Consider the following 6,939-nt stretch of genomic DNA (forward strand, 5'->3'; position numbering starts at 1 on the left):
ACCCTCCCTCCCTCCATTCTTGGAACAGTTTCAACAGGTCTCATGTTTCCATTTTCGTTCATGAGTGCATAATATTCCACCATATTCACCCTCTTACACCCTTTCCTTATATCCTCCCCCTCCCAATGGTGCCAACCCCCAGACAGGATCTGTTTTACCTTCCTGTCCTCTGTTTTGGATAAAGACATTTTGTTTGTTTAAGATAGCTCCACAGGGAATTTTGTTGTGACATTTCTATGTATATACATATTATAACCCGAATTTATACCCATCTTCAGAAACACGCATTACCATGTTAAAATGGAAAGACACATGAAAACCTTCAGAGCAGACTGCTACGTGAAGAGAACCCCCAATTTTTTTTTTCACCGTATCTCCCACTAGAAGGCCCTGGAGAATGGAGAGCAGGGTAGAGGGGACCCTGGCAAAGGGAGGGGACTGTCCTGTCCAGGAGTGGAGCCATCCATCTGTCACCCACAACCAGTGGTTTCCACGTGGCATGCCAGTCAGGGCTGTCCACCTCCCACAATAAGCCAGATTCTTCTGTAAATGCTCCTAGCTGTACAAGTCTGCCTCAATCAAACGGATGGAAAAACTTCCGTGATTCATAAAAATATAAAAGGGAGCAGATTTCATAGTCTTGCAATGAGAAAAATATCTCTAAGCACAAAAGAAATCTCAGAAGACAAGAAAAAAGGTGGCTATGTAATTTTTAAAAATTGCATAACAAAATAGCATACACAAAGCAAATTCATATGCAAAAGCTAGGAAAATGGATATGCTATAAAACGCTCATTTTCTCATGAAAAGTGCTAATGGGGATGAATTTTATGTGTATGTTATATAATCCAATGCAAAATAACTGGCAACAAAACGCAGAGATAGTTCACAGAAAAGGAAATATCAATTATACTTACATACATGGGAATTCAATGTCTCCCAGAATAAGAGAAATGCTGGTCATATTACAGTGACATACCGTATTTCATTGATTAATTCGACAAAGACCAGACAGCTTCCAGTCACACTGTTGGCAAAGGGACAGACGACAGACCTCCCATGCGTGGATAAAAGCCTCCAGGAGGACATCGGGCAGGTTTCATAAAATCCACAAAGAACGCATAGCTTTTGATCCAGAGCCCCTGGGTGTGCGATGGATGGAGTAAGCTAGTTAATTTGCCTACAGGGATATTGGGCACGGGGCTCTCTGTTAACATTCTTAAAAGCCCTGAATCGACTTAACTTCAGCTGGTACTAAAGGAAAATAAAGAGACCACACGGCCAAGGGGAAGACAGACGAGAATAACGCAGCCTCTGAATTCGCTTCCCGTGTGTCTCCTCGGTCCGGGCTGCTTTCTTAACCCTCACAAAACACTTTCGGATATGTGGCTTCACTCTTATTTTTAGTGACACAAATATCCAGAAAGGTTGAGCCATTTGCCTGCCTTTGCAGAGCTGAAGACGGTGATGCTGGAGTCACCTCCAGTTCTGTCTGCAAACATGAGTGTCTTTCTGTCACGCCCCAGACTCCCTGCAGGAGAAACTTTCACCTGCGTCCCGGAATGACCTACGTTCACAGAAGACACTGTAAGACGAGCATTAAACCCTCTCATTCATATCGGCCTCGGCTCTGATATGTCACGTGTGACAGTCAGAAAGACAGATTAATTAATAGCACAGAGCCCCCACCTAAAGACAAGGTACCAGGTGACAGCCGTGTGCCCTTCAAGACAACAATTTAGCTCCATGGGACTCGGTTTTGTTATCTGCAAAATGGCAGTGAAAATAGTCACCCTCCACAGGGCATTGGAAAGACCTACGTGAGTACAGTTCGTGGAAAGTCTACAAAATTTGTTCTAATGTGGTGTTCCAAAGAGGACTGTGACAAAGATGGCGCCCATTCTGCTTCAGCACCCCTGCGTAAAAAGTGGGATCTATTTCTCCCTTCCCTTGAATCAGGATATACCTTGGGTCTTCTTTGCCCCAGAGTATATGGAGGAGTAATTCTGGGACTTAAGTGGTCAGCCCCTTGGAAGCCAGCGACCACGTAAGAAGTATGGCTTCTCTGACACAGCCATGCTGTGACAAGCCATACCACAGTGGGAACCCCAGAGGGTGCAGGGCCACATGGAGGGAGAAAGGGCAAGGAGAACAGAGGAGTCGGATACAGGAGTGATAAAGCCACCTCGAGAGTGGAACCCCAGCCCCTCTGCCCAGAGAACAGGGGGACCACATCCAGCAAACACTCCCCAAAGTCAGGACCCTCAAAACCATGGCCAAAACAAGCTGGTGGCTTTGACCCACTCAGTTTTGGTATGGTTTGTTAAATAGATAAAACATAAGGGCTTTAAAAATACTGTAGTATCTATGAAATAATTTTTAAAATGATATTTAGCTGGTACCATAAAAGGGAGGTCTTCACTAATTCCCCTCCCCCAGTAAAAGAAGGTCAAGCAAGGAATAAATTAAATGTAACCCATACAGTAGAGTTGGGAGAGGTAGCCCTGTGTAGAGGAAGCTTAACTTTTAGAGTAGATCGATAAAACAGAAACTTATATTTCACAGATTTTTAGTCAATATTGAGAATGAGCCTGGGCAGAAGCTTTGAGATAGATTTTATTACCATATAGAAGTACTATTCTAATAATAATATAATAAAGACATAATATATAATAAAATAATATAATATAAATGTATTATATTAGGAATAGTTGCAATAATATAACAAATACATAATTGTATAAGAAATATATAAATGTGACTTGTTCTCACTGTCTAAGTGAATTGTAGGATGAGACTGAGGCTGGTGTGACAGCTGCCCTACAACCGATTTAGGTTGACCCTTCCTCCTACTCTGGAATTGCTTTGTAATAGAGATGATGTCTTCAACCTGACTCTTAGGGTGAATATTAGGGGAACATGGTGACAGAGAATGAGTAAGTGACGGGGGAAGGAGATTGTTTTGATTAAAGCATGATATATACAAACCTCCTGAAGTACCAAGGTGAACCCCCCCCCCTTAGACTATCAATACAGACTTAATTTTTAAAAATGAAGGGCAAGAGGGAAAAATGGGTCTTTTCTGGGGGTGGGGAGCCGTGGGAGGTGGGTGGACACAAGGAAAGGGGGAATGAGGGTGAATATGGTAGATGTGTTTTGTGTCCACATATGAAAATAGAAGAATGACACCTGCTGAAATTGTTCTAAGAAGTGGGAGAGTGGGAAGAGAGAGAAGGATGGAGGGGTGAATATATCTAAGATACATTGTAAGCACATAGGTAAATGTCACAATGTATCCCCCTGTACAACTATTATGTGCTAAAAAAATTATATGAAAAGAAGAATTCCCAGGCTGGAGGCACAGCTCAAGCAGTAGAGCACCTGCTTTGCAAGTGCAAACCCTAAGTTCAAACCCCAGTCCCATGGGGAAAAAAAAAAAAGACTTCCCTTCCTGCACCTCCCTACTGCCATATAGCTTTACCTACAATACCTTCCCAGTTTGCTTTAAAATTAAGTTAAGTGAATCAAACTTTAAAAGATAAAGAACTCCCAGTCGTGTCCTGAAAGAGGTTCCAATCCAACACAAATACAGGTCAGAAACAACTACCGAACTCATGCACCAACAGCTTTGTCAAGTACCCAAACATTCATTTAAAGGGTAATGAATGCTGGTGGAGTGGCTCAAGTGGTAGGATGCCTGCCTGGTAGGTGTGAGGCTCTGAGGTCAAACCGCAGTGCCATCAAAAATAAAATTAAATTACATTAAAAGAGCAGTGAACGAATTTGTTGACCCAAAACCTTATTCTTCAGCATAATTTCTGATATGATATTTGCCTAAAACAGGAATGGGGGTCAGGTTCTGAGTTCTGGAAGCGGAGGGCATGGCTTTTGCTGGGTATGTGTGGGAAACTGAGGCACAGAACAACAATTAGGATAACTGTTACCAGTTTCTGTCTGCTCCCTGGGGACCAAGAATAAATACCATTGTCCACATGGTGTTTAATCTTTATAGTGACAGAATTTTAAAGGAAGTTTAATATTTTCCTCTCCCCACCACACCCACCATCACTAACAAAATATTTAGAAGATGGAGTGAGGCTGATAGCTCTAGTTTTATTCCAGCTCACCTACTCAAGGTGACTCTGGAAAGGTCTCAATGTCATGACCACACAGTGGCCCCCATATGCTGGAATCATGCCAAGCCACAGGGACAGCAGGGATGGGGTGAGTCACAGGAAGTAGCATCATAAAGAGAACGTCTGTGAGTTCTGTGTCCTCAAACCCCACAGCCTTCCTGCTTATTCTTGGGGTCCAGGATCTATCTAAAAATGTTTCATTCTTTTTTTCTTTTTAGTGGGACTGGAGTTTGAACTCAGTGCTTTGTGCTTGCAAAGCAGGCAGTGCTCTACTGCTGGACTCACACCTCCGGTCCATTTTGCTCTGGTTATTTTGGAGATGGAGTTGCACAAATTTTATCTGGTTTGGCCTCCAACTGGGATCCTCCTGGTGGCGTGAGCCACCAGCACCCGACTTTACCAGGTAGAATTTCTGTAGTGTGCCCACAAACTATAGCTGATAACTTAGGCCCAAAGACCTGGGGTTATCACACCCAGAGAGGGTACAAGCAAGTGGAATTTTATCTGTGATCTGAGAGTTAGAATAAGCCCACATCAGCGCTGATAACCCTACTGATCCAGCCAGCCCTGTGGCTGCAGAGAGGCACATCTGTTGCAGGCAAGCCTTCAGCCCCTACAGACACTAGGGTTGACAAATGAATGCACAGGACATGTTGTAGCTACAGAATTCAGGCCCTTTTTATAATTCCTCCCTCCAGGGTGGCTTCTCTGGGCACCAAGTGTTCTTCATCACCTTAAGAGTCGAGCCAGTGGAAGACTAAACCTAAAACACTAACACTGCTTGCTGAATCTGAGTTCTAGCTCAATTAACAGCTTGAAAAGTCTCCTATTTGAAAACTTGGTCCTTGGTCAGTGCTATAGTTTAGACCATAAGGGTCCCCAAAGTCTTAAGTGGGGAGCAACTTGGTCCCCAGCTTGACACTGTTTAGAAATGGTGGCGATTTTAAAGGTGGAATCTAGGGAAAGGTCTTTTGGTCATGGGACATGCCTGTGAAGGGGACTGCAAGGTCCCCAGACTTTCATTTCTTTCCTAGACATAAGGCCCCTCCTGCCATGTGTGCTGCCTCAGCTAGAGCCACAGGTCCACTGGTTATGAGCTGAAACCACAAAGCTGTGAGTCAAATGAACCTTGTCTCTTTGTCCACTGATGGTCTCCAGTGTTGTTATAGTAACAGGAAGCTGAGGGAAGAGTAGGAGCAGAGGAAAGAGAGACTGCAAAGAAGTCCAAACTGGCAGCCATTCAATTCTCTCAAAACAACAAAGTAGACATATTTTACAGACAAGAAAACACTGGACGCACAAGGAAAAGTTGTGCGTTTGTACTGTGAGAAGCAGAGCCAGAATTCAAACCAGAAAGTCTGACCCAAAGTCTATGTTCTCAACCCCAGTTTCAACGGGACTTTTGAGGCCACATGGATGTCCCTGCTGGAAGAACTGTTCTCTGGCCTTGGAGCTCAAAGCACTAAAGAGAACTTGGGAACAAGTGGGCATGGATGTGAGCCCAGGGTATCTGATTTATAAGCAGGCACCAAAGTTTGAATTCTATAAAAGTTTCACGTATAACTGAATACTGCTTCTTAAAAAACAGTAAAAATGAAAAACCATTGTTAAGCTGTAAGCCGGACGAAGTGGACATGACCACCTCTGCTTGGTGTGTCAGCAGAATTGAAACCTGTCTGCAAATGGGTCCATGAACGCTTTATCTAGGTAGAGACAACTTGTGTTCAGTGTCCGGCTTGTGACAAGTAGGACATCCATCGTTCTGCCAGTCACAACAAAGCCGCCTCTTCATTGTCTGTGTGGGCCCGCAGAAGTATTCAGACTGACATTTTTGATGGATCACATTAGAGGGAGGAACTTGAGTGTTTTGGGAAAACACCCACGCCAACATGAGACCAGTTGGGACAGAGCTTTCTGCCAAAAAAAACTAAAATACAAAGAACCAGGTATGTGTACTTTGCATCCTGTAAACCGTTTATGAGAACTCTAATATGCCTACCGAGTGTACTTACAGGCTTGTTAGAGATTTTCTTGACCAGGAAAAAATTTGTAAATCAAAGCCCCTAATGTATTAACTTAAATTCCAGCATCCATTCTAGAAGAAGTTTTTCCTGACCAATTTTTTCCCATTTTGACTGATGTGTATTTCTTCTCAGACATTTGTGACAGAAAGACTCCATGTCCACTAAGTTGGCAGTGGCGGTCAGAGCAACTTCAGACACGGTCATGGAGCTTAGATACACCCCACCAAAGGCGGACAGAATCTTTTGCCGTCTTTGCAGAAGTGCCAAGAAAACTGAACTTTTTAGAAAGCCTGCACAAATCTACCATGTTTAGATTTATCACAGGTAAAAAGGGGGAAAGATTTGATTCCTCCATCCCCAGTTAACCGTGCCTGTCTTCCCTCAATTCTGTCCCATTTTTGCTTAATTTGCAAGAAAGTCTATGCTTGCAAAGGAACTTTGACATTAGGTCCTCTTTGTTTTCTGTTTGCTCATGGAAATGAGGACTAGCAGAAGGGAACAGAACTGGGGGAAATGAGGATGGAGGCCATTAGTTGAGAAATGTTGGTTTGACAGCCACTGTCAGGAGCAATTCATTTCAAAAGGTTTGACCACTGAGTTCATGCCAGGCATTCAGAAGGATGATGAAGTTTTCACAAATCTGCTCTAAGAAAGTAGCATAAAATCCATGCAATAAAAATGTTTTAACTTAAGACCGGCAAGGAATCTTTGTGAGAAAACAAGATGGCGGCCAAGCAGGAAGATGACCTCTGGGAGATCTGATACTGGTTTTGTTGGCT

This window comes from Castor canadensis, chromosome 13, assembly GCF_047511655.1.
Source record: "Castor canadensis chromosome 13, mCasCan1.hap1v2, whole genome shotgun sequence".
NCBI lineage: Eukaryota > Metazoa > Chordata > Mammalia > Rodentia > Castoridae > Castor > Castor canadensis.